This window comes from Procambarus clarkii, chromosome 79 (genome assembly GCF_040958095.1).
Source record: "Procambarus clarkii isolate CNS0578487 chromosome 79, FALCON_Pclarkii_2.0, whole genome shotgun sequence".
Taxonomy (NCBI): Eukaryota; Metazoa; Arthropoda; class Malacostraca; order Decapoda; family Cambaridae; genus Procambarus; species Procambarus clarkii.
This window is the reverse complement of record NC_091228.1, coordinates 5,714,953-5,732,674: the sequence shown is the minus strand read 5'-3', so window position 1 is coordinate 5,732,674 and position 17,722 is coordinate 5,714,953. Positions and strand designations below refer to the sequence as shown.

Here is a 17,722-nt window from a genome sequence, read left to right as displayed (position 1 = left end):
AATATACTCAACCTGGTATAATGACTTTTTGTGCCCTCTGTAATCCTCTTTGGCACCACCACTCACAGGATGATTATGGGGTGCACAATAAATTAACCACCTCCAGCAGCATCAATCCATACATAAGGTTGGCCATTCTTCCTTCACTTGATCCTAACCTATCATATCAGCTGACAGGACAAGCCACCGGCTTCCTGTCCTTCTCGTTGCCCTCAGGTAAAAATCTCTTAAAGTCCTATACTGTATACTTGTGCTGGCTTGCCACTTTTTCGTGATATTTACCTCATCAAAACAAATGTAGTTGCACATGCAAGTGAAGAGCTTACCATCTACTTGTGGTGCACTTCAGTACCTGACAATGGACAAACTACCACTTCCACTTGTCTCTATCTCTTGTCTTCTCTAAACAAGATACCGTACACAGTTTCCCTTTACTCATACTTTCCCGGTGATTTTACTTGCTTTTGGCTCCTCAAACTTCCCTCACCTCTATGAGAGCTTCATATTCAGAAGCATGCTAAATTCGTGAATGTCTTTATGATACAGTCATTGTAGCACCAAGCTCCTGAATGCCATTTCAGAATAGGCCAATGTTTCTGAATCTCGATTTCACTACAGTTCATAATTATAAGATCTGGACTTTAGAGGATCCTAGTACACAGTATGTTTAACCATTGTCTGTCATCTTTTCCCCACTTACCTACTGTAATCTAGTTAAGCCAATCAAATTATTCTATTTTTCTAACATTTAACACCTTACTACTATATTTATGTGTTACATTATGTCAAGTCTTAATTCTTGTATCCAGGTTGATATAACTTGTATTTAACTTGGTGTAACACAAGACCACTAACCTGCATGAGGACTGGCTGGACCATGAGACCCATCAGAGATGTGGAGAGTGAGAATGTTTTCACCATCCTGATTTGAGTTGAAAGGATCCCGTGGTAAATTTCCTTCCAAGTGCCAGGTCCAATATCAACTCTGGTGAAAATGAAGTCATTTAAAAGCCATGCTGCAACTGGACAGCAATATAACTTTTACATACATGCGTAACCGATTTTCCTGGATGGAAATTGTGTCGAGGTATAATACTCTTAGACCAGCGGTCGCCAACCTTTACGAGTTTACGGATCGCCAAATTCATAATTTTAAATGCTGCTGACCACTAAGACAAATCCTTTTGCTCCACTAAACAATATTAATAGTTATTAAAGTTAAACTATTTCATGCCATTATATTTAACAGTTAAAGAAAATACAAATAAAATTCTCTCGGACCACCGGCTGGCAACCTGTCTTAAGACTGTTATATTTACTAATCACTTCCTTATATCCATACCAATGCATAAATTTTATATATTACTACTTTATACTAAATATGAAAACAGGTCACGTACTCTGTCTCGGTGTTGGAAATCGCTGTCTCCTTTTCTTTGGTGCCAAACTTTCGTATCAAACCAACCTTTGTGCATCCTCCCATCCATGTAGTGGTTTCTGTTACAAAATGGTACATTTCTATTATAAAGATCCATTATGTATAACACAATAGAGCAAGATTATTAGATACTGTATAGTCCAGGTACCCATAAAGTATAATAAAACACACTTCAATTCAATTGCAGTGATTGTATTTGACAACCAAACCACAATTCTGAAGACAGTGAGGCACAGACAGTCACAGTGAGAGGGTGTGTTAGCTAGAGCTGCAATTTTACAAATATTATCATTGCAATAATGGGAGGTGTGGTCAAGGAACTGATGAACCTAGTTGGAGCTCTGAGAGCAGAGATGGATTCCCTACAGGAGGTACGACAGCTGAAACATCAAGAAGAAACAGAGGAGAACAATATTAAAAAGACCTTGTTGTGGAAAGTCGTAAAGGACAGAGGTCTTAAGAAGACCTTGACAAGGCCGCCTACAGATGCCCTAAGAACTTCAAAATCCTTTGTCATGTTGGAACACGAGTGCTGCGAGAGCCTGCAGTTCACTTGAAAGAGAAATCAACGAAGTGCAGGCCCCTCAAAGTGCTCAGAACGTAAACTAGGCACCTAAGCAAACTTTGGTTGTGGGAGATTCCCACAACCACAATCCCTGTGTAAATACCAGGTGAGGTATTTACACATGTTTTGTGCTAGAGATAGGGGGAACAGGTTAAGGGCTTGCTATCCGGGAGCAGGAATTGGTGATATTATAAACAACATGAATGATATTATGGCTGAAATGGGAACATTCCTTTTATTTGTATTAGCGCAGGCGGAAATCATGTTGGTCGAGTTACGAGTGAGGAACTGGTTCAGAGGTATAAAACAGCCATAGAATTAGGAGCAAGGGAGAAATCCCAATCATATGTGGCATTTTTCCAAGTAAGGGAGCTGAAAATGAATGGTTGTCGAGGGCATTTGGTAATTGCCGGCTGGAAAGATATTGCAAATCAAATGCAATGTCTTTCATAGATAACTGCGAACACTTCTATGGAAGAAATGAAATGAAGGCGCGTGATGGGGTTGTTGCTGTTGCAAACTTGGAGGCGTTTCAACTGTTAGTACATAGTGGTATGGGAATTAAATTAATATGGAGGAAGGCGGTAATAAAAGTATGTGTTTGGGGGAGAGAGAGATTGGCCTCAAAATAACAATACACTTAGTGTAATATACCCTAACAGTAGAAGTCTAAGAAACAAATTAAATGCTCCTGAATGTACAGAAAAAATTGATATTATTGGACTTACCGAAACGGGGATGAATGTAGAAAATAGAGAACTATTAGCTGATTATCAGACAAATGAATTTAAACTATTTCACACAGATATATTAGACAAGGAGGGGGAGTAGCCATATATGTTAGGGACAATTTGAAATGTAGTCTCAAAGAGGGAATCAAAACTGAGCCCCACACAAACTATTTGGATAGAATTAAGCAAATAATCTTATAATAGGTAGTTATATATAGGCCACCAAATTTAGACAGAATGGAAGCAAAGCATCTATGGGATGAAATATCTAGAGAATCTAGGTCTAAAATTATTTGTGTCATGGGTGACTTGAATTTTAGTGGAATAAACTGGATTAACGAAGCAGAAGATTTTATAGAATTAATTGACAATTGCTTTCTTACGCAACACATTAAGGAACCAACGCGGGAAAATAATATTTTAGATTTTGTGTTAACTAACAGGGAAACACCGATTAATGACATCGAAATTGGGAGTGTACTAGGGAACAGTGATCACAAAGAAATCAGATTTAGCATACAATGGAATAGAAAAGCAGAAAAATTCTGTTAAAAGTTCCAGATTTATGAAACGCTAATTTTAATATCCTAAGAAATTGTTTGAGTCAAATAGATTGGAAAGTCTTGGAGCAAGACATGAACTCAGCGATGTGTGATGTAAAGGGGGATTTCGATTTGGATTCAAAATATGTCTTATTTACAAATAGTCTAAGCAAAGCACAGAAAAGTAGTATACCTTACAAATTGAAAAGATCAAATACAAATGAACCAAAATGGATAACATACGATCTGAAAAACCTTATAGGTAGAAAGAGAGCTTGGTACAAAAGGATTAAGAATGGGGAAGTCAGTTTAGAGCAAGAATTCCCACAACTGGTTAGAAATGTTAAAAAAAAAGAGAGATAAAGAGAGCAAAAAGAAACTATGAAGTTCGTATAGCAGGCCAAGCAATGGCAATTCCTAAAGGGTTTTTTCAGTTATATCGAACAAAGGTTAGGGAAAGGATAGGTCCATTAAAAACCGAGACAAGTCAGATAACGAATAATGACGTAGAGACGAGTAGTATTGTTAATAAATATTTTGTACTTACTAAAGAAGAACTTAACTATGCCTTCAGCCATGCAAGTCTATGTGGGTGGGGACAAGAACAGGTTGACTAGTCTAACAGTTACCAGGGATAATATTATTAAACAAATAGTAAAACTCAAACCAAACAAATCCCTAGTCTTTGCCACGGAGCCATTGTATACTATATTTAATACATCATTACAGTCACGCAGAGTGCCAGAGTCGTAGAAGGTTGCAAATGTGGTACCAATTTTTAAGAAAGGTGATAGATCACTTGCATCAAACTATCTACCAATTAGACTAACGTCTATTGTGGGAAAGTTACTTGAATCGATAATTGCAAATACCATTCGTCTTCATTTTGAAAAACATACATTAATAAACGAGTCACAACCAGGTTTTACAAATTTGCTATCTTTTTATTCCAGCATAGTTGAGACAGTTGATAGTAGTAAGATTTGTGATGTTGTGTAGCTTGACGTTAGCAAAGCTTTTGATACAGTGCCACATGAAAGCCTCATTAAAAAGATAAAAGCTCATGGTATTGGGGTGCTATATTAAGTTGGATTAGGGCATAGCTATACCAAAGGAAACAGTATAAATGAGGTTAAGTCAGAGTGGGAATATGTTGTAAGTGGAGTGCCTCAAGGCTCTGTCTTGGGACCTCTGTTGTTTATAATATATATAAATGATTTAGATTCAGGTTTGAGAAGCAACATATGCAAATTTGCCGATGATACAAAAATCAGTAGGGAAATTAACACACAAGACTCGCTATCACTACAAGTTGATCTAAATAGGGTTTTGAAGACCCTTTGAAATGGTCAAAAAGATTGGCAAATGCAGTTTAATGCTGATAAATGTAAAGTGCTGAGGTGAGGTAATGATGATAGACTTACAAGATACGAGCTAGAGGGTGTTGAATTTGATTGCGAAAGGGATCTGGGAGTTATGATTAGTATCATTTTAAAACAAAAGGATCAATGCATGAATGTTCGCAATAAAGCAAATAGGACACTGGGATTTATTAATCGAAGCGTTAGTAACATGACACCTGGTGTGGTTCTTCACCTATATCTTGCTCTGGTTAGGCCCCATTTGGATTATGCAGTTCAGTTTTGGTCACCGTACTATAGAATGGATATAAATTCAGTTGAACGTGTCCTGCGTAGGATGACAAAGTTAATTCCCCAAATTAGAAATCTTTCATATGAAGAAAGATTAACAAAGCTTAAACTGCATTCATTGGAAAGGCAAAGAGTTAGGGGTGACATGATAGTGGATTACTGGACATAACAAAGGGGATATTAATAGGGTATTCAAAGTATCAACTGTGCTGCTTTGAAATTTTGTTCCGAGTAGCCGATTCTAAACAAAACAAGGTATTCCATTAATATTTCTCATTTGTTTGCCCATATATGTTACTTATCCATAAAAAATACAGTATACAATTTTGAGTGTACACTATACAGTACTCATTACCCGTTAACCGCAGTACTATATAATAAATTAAAAAATTTTACGCCAATACTTTACCTTTACGATTCTTGTACAAAAATTGGCTCTGGTAGAACACGGTAAAACTGACGGCAATCTCAGTAGAGCCACATAGCTGTCTCGCTGCACAGTGCACAGAGTTCTGTATACTCCTGCCATTCTTAATTACCTGTGAATGTGATAATATTTATTGTCACCTATCAAAATAAAATAGAAACGAATAATGAATAAATGAATTTCAATGATTAAAACTATTTACAGATACAGTACTGTATATATAAAAAATAGGACAACAGTTTAGGTTATTTGCAGTTTGGTCGATATCTATGCTGTACAAAATGAGTACTGTACTATACAAGGTGGTGTATTGTACATGGGGATCAAATTAAAATCTTGTCAACTGACACCTCTGAAAACACACTGTACTAATAATGTACATATCAAAATACTGGTGTGAATGAAGCAACTTTGCACGGTTTGTCAGTGGCTGAGGTTTTAGCAATCACTAGTTGTACAACTGGGGGACGGAAGACACTGCACATTAAATAATTCAGCCAAGAACCAGTCTATTAAAACTTAAAAATACCTTCCAAGCCCCTGCTTTAGGGATATAGACAGTCCGCTGTGGTATTAAATGCGATGCTTTAGTACCTCTCTCTCTTCATGTGCAAATACAGTACGTACAACATATGTCGAAATACATCAAGCAACACCATGATTAAGGGTGTTCCATTGTTTATTTAGGGGGAGGGGTCCACGACAACGTATGGGGGATAATGTCAAATCGTTAAAAAAAAAAAAAACGTAAATTATACGAATTGATACAATAACAAACAGCCCCTCTTTGTGAAAACCCTGTATACAGTTTTGACAATGCTAGTTTTCCAAAGTGTTAAACCCATATACTGTATTATTAGGTTAGGATGCATTTGTTTCCCAGTTAAGTTTACTTAGTATACGCAAGACATTTGCCAGTGGATGTTAAGTAGGTTTTAACATCCACTAGCAAAGCATCTTCCAAAAAATATGACTTACATCCGAACACCGCCCTGATGATGGATTTGGTCGTTTCGGAAAAAAAACAAGACGCTTCAATGATTTTCGTTTTCTGTTTGGTAACCCTGTATGTATTATGACTGCACTGGGTTCAATAAAATTGAAAATCAATTTCAATTTCCAAAATTTGGAACGTATGACAATCCGTTGGCGAATTGACTTGTGTACACAATGTGACGATTTATTTGAGGAGGATCCGAGCCGCATCGTACACAAGACGGAATATTCTAACCTAACTCGCCCCATATTAATTTAACTCAACCCAGCCTAACTTGTATACTATATATATATTAATATATATACTATATATGTAATATAAACTACAATAGACGAGTCTGACAATTGCAAAACGATGCTTCGTTAAACCATTTCCTGTACGTTTCGACCATACCCCATAGAGGATCCCCTTCACCATTATCAATGGCCTTTAAAGGGTTTGACGTGGAAGAAATGTCCCTGGAATAAAACAAATGGTGTAAACATAAGTTTGTTAACTATTAAACAAACTTTACCCCCATGACTGGGCCCCATACCTCACCCCTCCCCCTTAGGTCTTCAAACTCGCCTAAAATTAGGTCTATTTCCCCCTTAGAAACGCCTGTCTTACCTCTATGTCACTATAAACACAAGCAAACATTCAGTTCATCTGTGCAGCAGTGAAATAGACAGAATGGGAGAGAGACAGAGACGGTGTTTACCTTCTGGCGGCGTGTGGACGGCAGACGACGAGACCCGGGGGAGGGGACAGAGGCTGTGGTGCCACATCTAACGTAAACACATTCTCATCCTATTTCCCTAATCCTTTCCCCCCCTCGCTACAAAAATACTTTCGCATTTGTAACAAAATTTCCCCCAATTGACTTTTAACATTTAATACACAAAGCTACAGTACACGACAAATTCAGTGTCGTGTGCTAAAGGGTGAACTGGCACCCGTGCTCAAATCCGGATATGGCAGGTCGTTCTTCACTGACTTCAAGACGTCAAACTGAAAGATAAACAGTAGAGGGGCTTTGCTACTTTCTATATCATTTTATTTAAATAAAAAATGTACGGATAAATACAAAGATAATGTCAAATAAAATCACAGCGGTCCAATTAAGATCTCTTACAAAACCTGTCAGTTGCCGTTTAACTATATTAAAGGAACGCCCATTATTCAATATTAATGAAATATACAATGTTGTAACAGCAAAACTATGATTCTTGTCACTTTTTTTATTTAACAAACAAATATTAGACATAAAAGTCACGGTTATTTGTTAATTAAGCACTCCAATGTCTTTAATATGGCTCGCGTTTTCTCAGACAACTTCCCGTTTTCTTTTAATCTTTTCCTGCTGGTTGAGGATTGTTAGTGGTGGAGTGACCCCTTGTTAGCCACTCAGAAGAGGCCGGCCATTAACACGCCTCGGACGCGAGCCGGTCAACCTGACCAAATGTAAACTCTATTATAATACAATACCTATTAATTCGCATATTTTGCGTCTCTCTAATCAATGTAAACAAATATTGAAATTCCTTTAGATGATTATATTTCAAATGCATGGAGCAACTATAGGAAATACTCATGCTATATTCATTTGAATCCTAGGTTTGTCGAAATAACCATTAAAAGAAGGCACCAAGCCGGAAATAAATATATAGGTAGCAGTAACAAATGTGAATATCATTCAAAATTATGTACTACCAGAAATCCTGACTAAATGTCCAAGATTTGCTTAGGTGGCGCATGCATATAACTATATTAATATAGTCAACCACCACCCTGCACTTAATTGGTGTGAGGCGCATAGTTAGCAATTAAAGTATATGCATAACTGCCTTACCGCAGATGTAAATGTTCAGCTTACAATACTCAACTATTAATATATTCATTAAACTAATGAAGATGGCCACTTTTAAAAGTCTTTACGACTACTAGAAAACAGTTATAACAATCCTTGCAGTATATACACAAGTCATAGGCCAAAATCCATAACGAGGCTATCGGGTATAATCACCCCCCCCCCCCAGGATTGGGTCGTTAACCCTGTACCCTCCAACCCAACAAGCTGGCGCGCCTGACCCCAAACAGCCAGACTACTCCTGGCCGCTGTTCAAGCACCACACCACTTCTTAAGGCTCCCAAAGGGTTGGTAAGTAGTTGTTCTCACACTTGTCTTAGATAGTTAATGGAGTATAGACGTCTGTGGTGCGCTGCCACTTGCATTAGTTTAGCCAAGCATAGAGACCTTGTCTTCAGCACATTTGTATATAGATAGATTATATATGATTCACTCTATACTAGATAGTTATATACATATTAACGTAATGAACATAATACCAATTTTACTTGTTCATTTTTATCTCTTGACAAGCCGAATAAGGTTCAGTATTAGTTTAAAAACCTAGAGGGGTAATACAGCAAATGCGGGATATATTTGGCTTAGGAATATTTAAGCAATTTTCAGCTCTTATAGTCGAGGGAAAAAGTTCAAAATTCTATCCAGATGTCTTAACGTAAACATATACAAAGTTAAAAGCAGGAAATCAAGGCAGCAGAAATATAGATTTAATTAGTCAAACTGGCATAGGAGGCGCGGTTAAAACCACAGGAAATAGAGAAATAATATTTGCCAATTTCCATAATTAAATAGGCCTAAGAGGGGGGGGGGAGGTAGCACAATCTAGATAACTGAACCCTTCCAATGAATACTGAGAGAATCGGCTCGCGGACCAGATTTACTGAGAACTAGCAAATAACTATGAAGAGTAGATATCGGTACTATATAGGTAAGGTTCAATTACATTAGATAACGTAAATACGATGTAATATTGACTAATATGGAATTAAAGTAATCGCTATACCAGGAAATAGTTTTCTAGTAGAAATTAAAATCTTTCTTGTTTATATAATACACAAGTTACCATGAATAATTTCTAGGACAAAGGGTAGGTTATTAGTTACAGTAATAATCATAACTAACTTCAGGTGGTGGGAGAGTTAATGTACTATATTGAATACAGCCTTAACAGTGCTACTTCAGCAATTTTAATAGAATCGGTATAAATATATAAAAATCGTTAGGTTCATTTGATAAACAATATTGCTAGGTTTTTGTTTAAAGATACATTCAGAGACTTAAGACAATTAAAGAAAGTGGATACCAAACTTTGACCGTAATTTTCAGTAATGCATAATACAATATTGATTTTTAGATTATCAACGTTACATCATTCTCAAATTAATGTCATGTTAAGCTTAACTTCAACCCGTCAACAGAAACCATATTAGGCACAATATGCTTGTTTGTATTAACTTAATCACGATCATTTAAGACTTATTTTGCACTAAGCAAACGAATTAGTTCAAACATTTAACTACATGTTTTTCACTACTCAAATTATTTAAGGTACAACACCGTTTTGAATCAAAGGTTTCAACTAATATTCGTCTTTCTTTGCAGGTGGCGACGTACAACACAACTGGACTATAATGGACATCACTGACAACGGCAATGAAACAACTTCTATGCAATTACGCAACGTGCAGCAACACGGCCAATAACTACAACTTTGGAGGCAAGCTTAAGATCTGAGCAGACTTCTGGAGTGCACGCGACACGTCTGTGTCAATGGCTACACAACCATCATGGCATCGGATAACTGACTTCCTACGTCAACTTAGACTGCAACTTCCGCCTTTGTCACTACTTCAACAGACTTCTGAACGATAAAGGAAGATCGTGACGCAACTATACACATTTTGCTCCAAGGCAATTGTTATTACTAGATATTATATAATAAAACATTATATTTCCAATCGAATCTTGTCTAACCTTATAAGCCAAATGTTTTGAAATTGAAAATTACGACATTGAACCCATACGAAACTTTAGGCTGATAACTGTTTTCATGCTATGGACAATTTAATTACACTATAGTGAAAGCTTAGTTTCATCACTGATGCTTAAGGTAAATCAAATTTATCACGTAAACTGCTACAATTGTGTAAAACCAGCTTTTTTTGACGAGCATTTAAAATATTAAAAACTGAACGAGCTACGCCAATTATTACAACATTTGCGATCTCAACTGATTTATATAAAACAATTGTTTTTAATGGCGATAAACTATACACGCAATCAATCATGGTACCAACACAACTTCAGCATTTATTATGATCAAACTAATAATGCAATGATACCAACTTGTCGCGCATTGTTCCATATGTAAAGCAGACAATCTGCATTTAGTGACACACGGTATTCAACGTTTACAAACTTTGCTAGCAATCTGAACGATTTTTGACAGATGCAACATTATCACTAATAATAAACGCACGCAAACGAGATTTTTACAACTAGACGAGGCTTATTTAGACAATTTAACGCAGATTGCAAATCTACATGATGATTTAGTGTTCATAAGATCAAAATCATCAGGAACTCCGGCTGTTACACAAATACGACGAACACCTACTCTGATTAAACGGAACAAGCAAACGACATCGCTATATGTGGTTACAAACCAGGATTCTAGCACTGCCTAACTTATTTTTAACGCGATGGACAACCTTACTGAAGCCAACATATGCGTCTATTTATCCTTTGCACTAACCTGTCAGCTTAGAGTCCGCCCTCTCAAAGGTATTATTTCTCATTTAACTAGTTAAAATATATAATTTACGAGGTCCAAACTTAAGTTGCCTAATAACCATTCTGACGTTCGAATTCTTTCTTTACTCTAGTCTTAAGGTTCTGGATGGAACTTTATATCTTGTGATCTGTCCTCTTCAAAGTGTGTCAGGTCAGGTTCCTCTAACTCATGTGCCTTGAAAGAGCGCTCGTTTACGTCTCTTAAACGATGTCCCACGTGGCTCTGAATATGGCTTTCACTGCAGTGCCATTTTCTTCCAGCTTCCATCGGAGTATATTCATTTCTAGGTCTCTAAGATCCCCTCTATTCATAGTTCTCGGTTTTTATGGACTCCTGATCTTCTTTACTTCCTTGGATCACTTAACGAGTCCGAGGTTTACTGTGCTTCTGTCTTCCACCTTCCTCTTCAGTGTGATGAACATCTACACATTTCATTTCTTCTTTCTACCTTTTAGTTCAAGACTTCACAGTTTCTCACCTTCATGTAGTCCCCATGTATGTAACGTTTCTTGATCAAACTTTTAGCTGCATTATATACTCTACCATGATATGGCACAGGTTGCTAGCTGCAAAGAAGTATCTCGTACTCTATTTTTTTTCACATCTGCCACATCTTGGGTCTAATACTGCTGGTGGGTCATCTTCCCTTACTCTTGTTGCTTCATGAAGCGTTCGTCTGCTTTGTCTTCTAGTTTTACCATCTTTCTCATCACTCCCGTGACGGATTCCTACTTATCCAATCTCTTTCTCTGCGACTAGAATCTTGCCACTGTGTACTCATCATGGCTCTTTAGGACTATTTGCCCATCTCTCTACTTTTACCACGCCTATTCCATGCATCTCTTGTTGACACATAGGCTATGAGGGATTGGATGATCTGGGGTAGCCTCTTGCCTGTTCGCTCTCAGCCCCGTAATGTCCCTTTCATTTTTATCATCGCTCCATATATCTCGTGTTGGGATCACTGTGCAGGACCTTATAGACTACGCAAGTCCAGTTGTGCTTGCAGGGTCGAGCATTAGTAGTTCATTGCACTGACTCGCAATTACATTTACTTTTAAAACTGTGTTTAGCATTGACGTCGATAACTTCATCTAGACCGTTCCGCTCATTTACAACTCTTGGACTGAAACTAGGTCTTTCTGACGTCTGGCTTTTAAATTATCTCCTGTTCCTTGTTCTAAACATTGCTTCTATATCTACTTTATCGAACCCCTCAGTATAATGTACCTCGCTGTCATATTCCTTCTTTCCTGCAGTATAGTGAGGTACAGTTTCCTTAGCTCAGGAACGATCCCCGTTACATGTTTTGTAACATTTTTCGTGGCCTGTTTTCTCTGGATAAGTGATACTTATTATCTATTCTGTGGCAGTGTACTCAAGAATGGGTCTGGGAATACTCTATAGTGCTCTTGGAAGAGATTTTTGTCCAAGTTCCTGAAGGATAACCTGACGTTATCAGTATGGCATAGGCTTCCTTCATTAGTCGCATGATAAGCCTCTCTGGTGTAGCATCTTGAGTTATATCCACTCCTAAGTCTCCTTTTTTCGCAAGTGGGAAGTTGCATTCCCTTCGCCTTTTTTGCTCAAAGTCCTGTCCTCATAATTTGCATTAGTCAGGGTTAAAATCTAGTAGCCATTTCTCAAACTATTTCTGGACTTTGTCTACTTCATCTTACAATGTATTGTAATCTTTATTTCTCATTACTTTAGTATCAACAAACATTGATAAAAAATGAGTTTACTTCCTCTTTATATCCTTTACGTACATTAGCAACAGGATGAGTTCTTATACCGATCCTTGGGTGACTCAACTTATTACCTCTCTCCATTCTCATAGCTATGACTTTTTGCAGTCTTTCTGAAAGGTACTCCTTCAACCACTTAAGGTCTCTTCATAATACACCAGCTTGCTTCTCGAATCTGTATAGAAGTTGCTTGTGAGGGAATGTCAAAAGCTTTCTGGCAATCCACGAAAATATATTCTGCGCAACCTCCTCTCCTGTTTGATTCTTCTCATTATGTCATATAACTCGAAATTGGTCTCGCAGGCTTTTCCGTTGGTGCTTGAAAACAGAACATGCATTCGACGAACCTTCTTTCAACATCCTTAATATCTTAGAGATTACTTGCTAATGATACCCGACGGTTCTTCTGTGGCTCTCGTCATCCTTTCTTCTATATAGGTACTTCATTAGCTCCTTTCCAATGACGAGCTGAAATCTATAGCAAGGTCTCCTCAGAAAGCCTGCATCTTCCACTTTTAGGATGAAACGTTTGATTATGTCTGGCCCTATGGCTTTCATCACATCGAGCTCCTCTATTTGTTCATTTACGTCACTAAAAAAATCTTACTTTAGTGTGTCATTTCGGCCAAAATATATCTACAAATCAAATGCAAATAGTTCCAAAGGCACAAACCCCTAGGAAAGGCCCCTCCGCTTTCCCTCTTCCTAATCCACTAACCAATCAACATCACTCCACTTTCATGTGAACTAAAAAAAAGTTCACATGAACTTGGGGTAATAGATGATAGGTTTGTGGATTATACCTAAACCTAGACGTTTATGCCTTTGGGGGGAGCGCACTCCCCTTGGCATATGCATTAATAATACATATGCCAGTCTACATTTGCATCATCCTAATCTAAGACGATTCTCCTATCTCTCGCTCGAAATATGTTTTACCCATTCTCTATATTAAGTCTACTTCAACCCATCTCTTACGTCACTTAATCTTTCCCACTCATCTCAAAATAAAATGAATGCAAATAGTTCCAAAGGCACAAACCCCTAGGAAAGGCCCCTCCGCTTTCCCTCTTCCTAATCCACTAACCAATCAACATCACTCCACTTTCATGTGAACTAAAAAAAAGTTCACATGAACTTGGGGTAATAGATGATAGGTTTGTGGATTATACCTCAACCTAGACGTTTATGCCTTTGGGGGGAGCGCACTCCCCTTGGCATATGCATTAATAATACATAATGCATATGCCAGTCTACATTTGCTTCATCCTAATCTTAAGATGGTTCTGATATCTCAATATACGATGTAACCCGCCCTTTACAATTAGCTCCACCACCCTTCCTAACTCACTAAGTCTTCCCCACCTATTTTTTATGAGCCCTAGATGAGGATTGTCTGCCCGCCAATCCTGTAATGTTTGCCTCTGATCACCCAGCATTAATTGGGGATATCGGTATAAACCGATTGACGAGTCGTATTCCAGTGTACAACTAGTAAAGTAAGGCTTACTATGAGCTACTGGGAAGGGAAAGCTCTCAGCCTGCTAACATGAGTCTGAAGTTGTCTACTCCTGTCTGCCTAGTTCTCTTCCCATGAACAATTGTTTACTTATCTCTTTACCTTACAGCTTGAGCTGTAAGCTTCAGTCGTCAGCTCCAGCACCTGAAAGTAAAAAAAACATTTTTTCATTGGCGTTTAATACAAAAAGTTTATTTCAATTACAATCGAGTAGCAAAATAAAATTGTGTTCGAAAGATTGGACCCAATCACTGGAAAGGGTGAAATTGTAATGGAGATTAATTACAGACTATCAATAGTAGAAAACAGCCTATACTGATAAAAGAGTGTAATAGATTAATAACAGTAGCCTATTTGCCTTCGACTCACTAGGCTATGATGTACCGCACTGTACACATTAAACTACAACGTAGGACAGAAAAGATGGTTTTTCACCCATAAGATTACAAATTCATGGAACTCCAAAACCACTTAAGCTGTAAATGCCTAATTATTATTTTAGTTTATAATCCAGATACAAAAAATCCTCACTAAAATTAGGGGAAAAGGGAGAGGGGGGGACATTTTGACAAGTCACTGGCTTTCTGTCACCCGTCAAAGCCACTGGAGATGGTGGCCCGTAGGTAAATTTATCATACGAGCCCTCTCTTAATCTGAATCATGCTCAATATACTAACTTCCTCTTAACTAATTATACATTAGTGTATAAGTGACCTACACACTGGTCAAGCCCCCCCCCCCCCCAATACATTAAATCTGCTGCCCAACTTTATCGTTTTATATACATTTCCCACTTATTTAAATAAATCAAAATGTTTATCATTTAGTGTGGGGTTTAAGGCTGACCTTAGACAAGGGTATTTAAAGGCCACTACACTGACCCCAAATGACCATGTGGCAACTAACTGCCAGTTGAACAACACCTATGGCAATTTTGACCTCAATACAAAAAATATCAAATATATAGTTCACGCGGGAACAAGACTTCTATTTCAATTTACTAATCAATAATGGCTGTCACATCGATTTCTTGTACTCACAATTAATCGATGTACTCCTTGGTAGTTGTTATTGATGGCCGTCAACGATCCTTCCCTCTCGGCTCCTCGGCGTCAAATGACCCTTTGCTTTAATTTTATGCACCCGGACACTCGACTCTCTCTTCCTTCACCATAACGCCAAACTCTTGAACTATAACACCACAGTTAAGCTTCTGACCACCAGAGTCGCTCAAATCGATATTACGCCGTCCATATATAATGGTTGCAAATACGGGCTATTCATGCCCGTGCCACCTTTTGGGTGGCTTAATCTTTATCGCAACAATTATGTACGTTCATGTTATATAATGTGTATGCAGACAGTTTCAGGAATTTTTATGAGGAGCGGATTTTGTGTAGATATATGCGTTTGGTTTTTATTACGAAATTATCCGGCAGACAATCTTATAGTTTCAGCAAGTCACAATAACATGCCTGAGTTTACATGAGAGCCACTAGCACTAGTAGCCTCTACAGGGACAGAATTCCGGCGGATTGTCGAAGGTCCCCCTATTTGACTTGATCTTTCCCAGCTGTACTTTAACTAACAGTTTTTTTGCATTAACGGCTTTGGCGGGTAGGCGGTTCCATGGGGTTAATAACCCTGTGGGTGAAAACGCATTTCCTGTTCTCAGTCCTACATTGAGGCTTGAAACCGTTGTTCATTTTGTTATATCTAATCTTTTGAAGAAATAGTCTGGATCTAAATCCTCCAAATTGTTCAGTAGTTTAAAAGTTTCAATGAGATCTGCCCTGTCTTGCAGTGTTGTATTCATCTTAATGAATATCAACGTTACTATCGATTTTCTTGAAGGAGTACAAGTAGTACATACATACAATGTCTTCATACAGTACAGCTCCACACTTGTAAAGACGAAGTAGTTCATTCAGTTTCTTTAAAGAAAATGTACTGAATTCGGGCTCCATTCTTCCCTCAAACTAAAGAAAAGTATACTCCCATCACAAGAAAGAAAATGAAGACCTGCAAATTAATGGGGAACTTCTTGAATGGGTTGACCAGTATCGGTACCTCGGGGTTACTGTCAGCTTTAACAGCGGGACGGAAGAAGGGATTTGAGCTAGTTTCTAGTGAACCAATTGTTTGTATAATATTTTGACCGTTTCTATGCTTTTTTTACTATATTATCAAAATTTCCCCCTTTATCTCTCTCTCTCTATTCTTGATGGCAGTGGTTTCATTGACTAAGCCACTGCCAAGGCTATTGAAATTTATTCAATAAAATTGGTAAAGGCATTTGCAGTCATTTTCCTCATTGTTGTATACTGTGATTTTTTGACAATCGCCATGGTAGCTCCATTGGCACAACTATTACTCAATTGACTTCACTCTGTGAGTGGCTATCCTATCACACATCCCATATTTGACATACCCACTTACCTTACCTGCCAATTTCATGTCATTAATAACTTTTAAGATTAATACATAACGTATATTCATATTGCTTCTTTATTGTGTTACTTAAGTTATAAGTTAAACCATTGGGTCTTCCAGCCAAAAAGGTGGGTTCCTTCTCTGGATGCTGGATACCTCTTTTGTACTTGGATGGGGTTCTGGGAGTTCTACTTCCCAAGCCTGTCCCGGGATCAGGCTTGACTTGGGATACCACGGTCCAACACACTGTTGTTTAGAGCAGCCCACAGCCCCACATATGGGTGAAAAGGAGAGGGATGATTGATTAATGGACTAAATGCCTACTGTTGTATGATTAGCATACTGTACTTGTAATTATATTTGATACTGACAGAAACTGAACTTTATTTGACATGTACAAGTTGCTGCAGTACTTAATTGAATGGAGATTCTTAGTCATTGATCTCTGATGCTTAGTAGTTCATGGAGTCCACACTTAACTTCATTCATTGCACTACAATGACTGCCTGTTAAATTCCTCTTTTTATTATATGTATTTTAAATCACTAATTGTTATGGTAGTCACTTACGGTCACTCACATAAAAATCAAAACTTTTAAAAAGTGACGCCTCTTACTGCAACATAAACAGCACTATTGCCATTCACTCAGTGCTCTAGCATAGTTGGTAACTTCTGGGAAATGTCAGACACTGTTAACAGTCTTGTTTCCGTGGCAAAACAGAAAAATGCCAGAGCATTAATCTGCCTGCCTATGCCTGCTACTAGGCCAAAATTGCCCCAGAAGGACCTGAGATACTGTACCATGTAGGCACAGGTTTGGACCTGCCAAACAGATCCAGTAGCAGAGGGCACATAGAAGGAAATGCAGGGGAAAAGACCACACACACACACCCGAAAGGATAAGAACCAACCGAAGGCCCAACAAGTTCCAATCTGGGAATGAGAAAAGATTGAACACACAGGAAGGAAGGCAAACCAATCACACCAGTGTCCAACCAACCCACGCAACAACCACAAAATACACAG

The 17,722-nt window shown here is 38.0% G+C and overlaps 1 protein-coding gene and 1 long non-coding RNA gene across 6 annotated transcripts in view; one reads left to right on the top strand and one right to left on the bottom strand.

Moving 5' to 3' along the window:
* Nucleotides 1-15,366, bottom strand: part of LOC138357566 (semaphorin-2A-like) — a 29,228-nt gene extending 13,862 nt beyond the window's left edge. For 2 of the 4 annotated variants that reach the window (XM_069314471.1, XM_069314475.1), the window contains exons 1-4: nucleotides 7,053-7,198; nucleotides 5,338-5,467; nucleotides 1,401-1,497; nucleotides 856-985 (exon numbers count right to left, since the gene is read on the bottom strand). The gene's annotated coding sequence lies outside the window, so the exon portion shown is untranslated. Of the gene's footprint in view, nucleotides 1-855; nucleotides 986-1,400; nucleotides 1,498-5,337; nucleotides 5,468-6,961; nucleotides 7,199-14,364; nucleotides 14,407-15,302 lie in introns of those variants that run through there. The other 2 variants (XM_069314473.1, XM_069314472.1) reach the window with 2 other exon arrangements.
* On the top strand, nucleotides 7,470-10,159 carry LOC138357567 (uncharacterized). 2 transcript variants are annotated; one of them, XR_011225050.1, is made up of 3 exons: nucleotides 7,722-7,795; nucleotides 8,371-8,492; nucleotides 9,804-10,159. It is a non-coding gene; the product is annotated as an uncharacterized lncRNA (long non-coding RNA). The 2 variants fall into 2 exon arrangements; XR_011225049.1 differs by having other exon boundaries at nucleotides 7,470-8,492.
* Nucleotides 15,367-17,722: the final 2,356 nt, after the last annotated feature.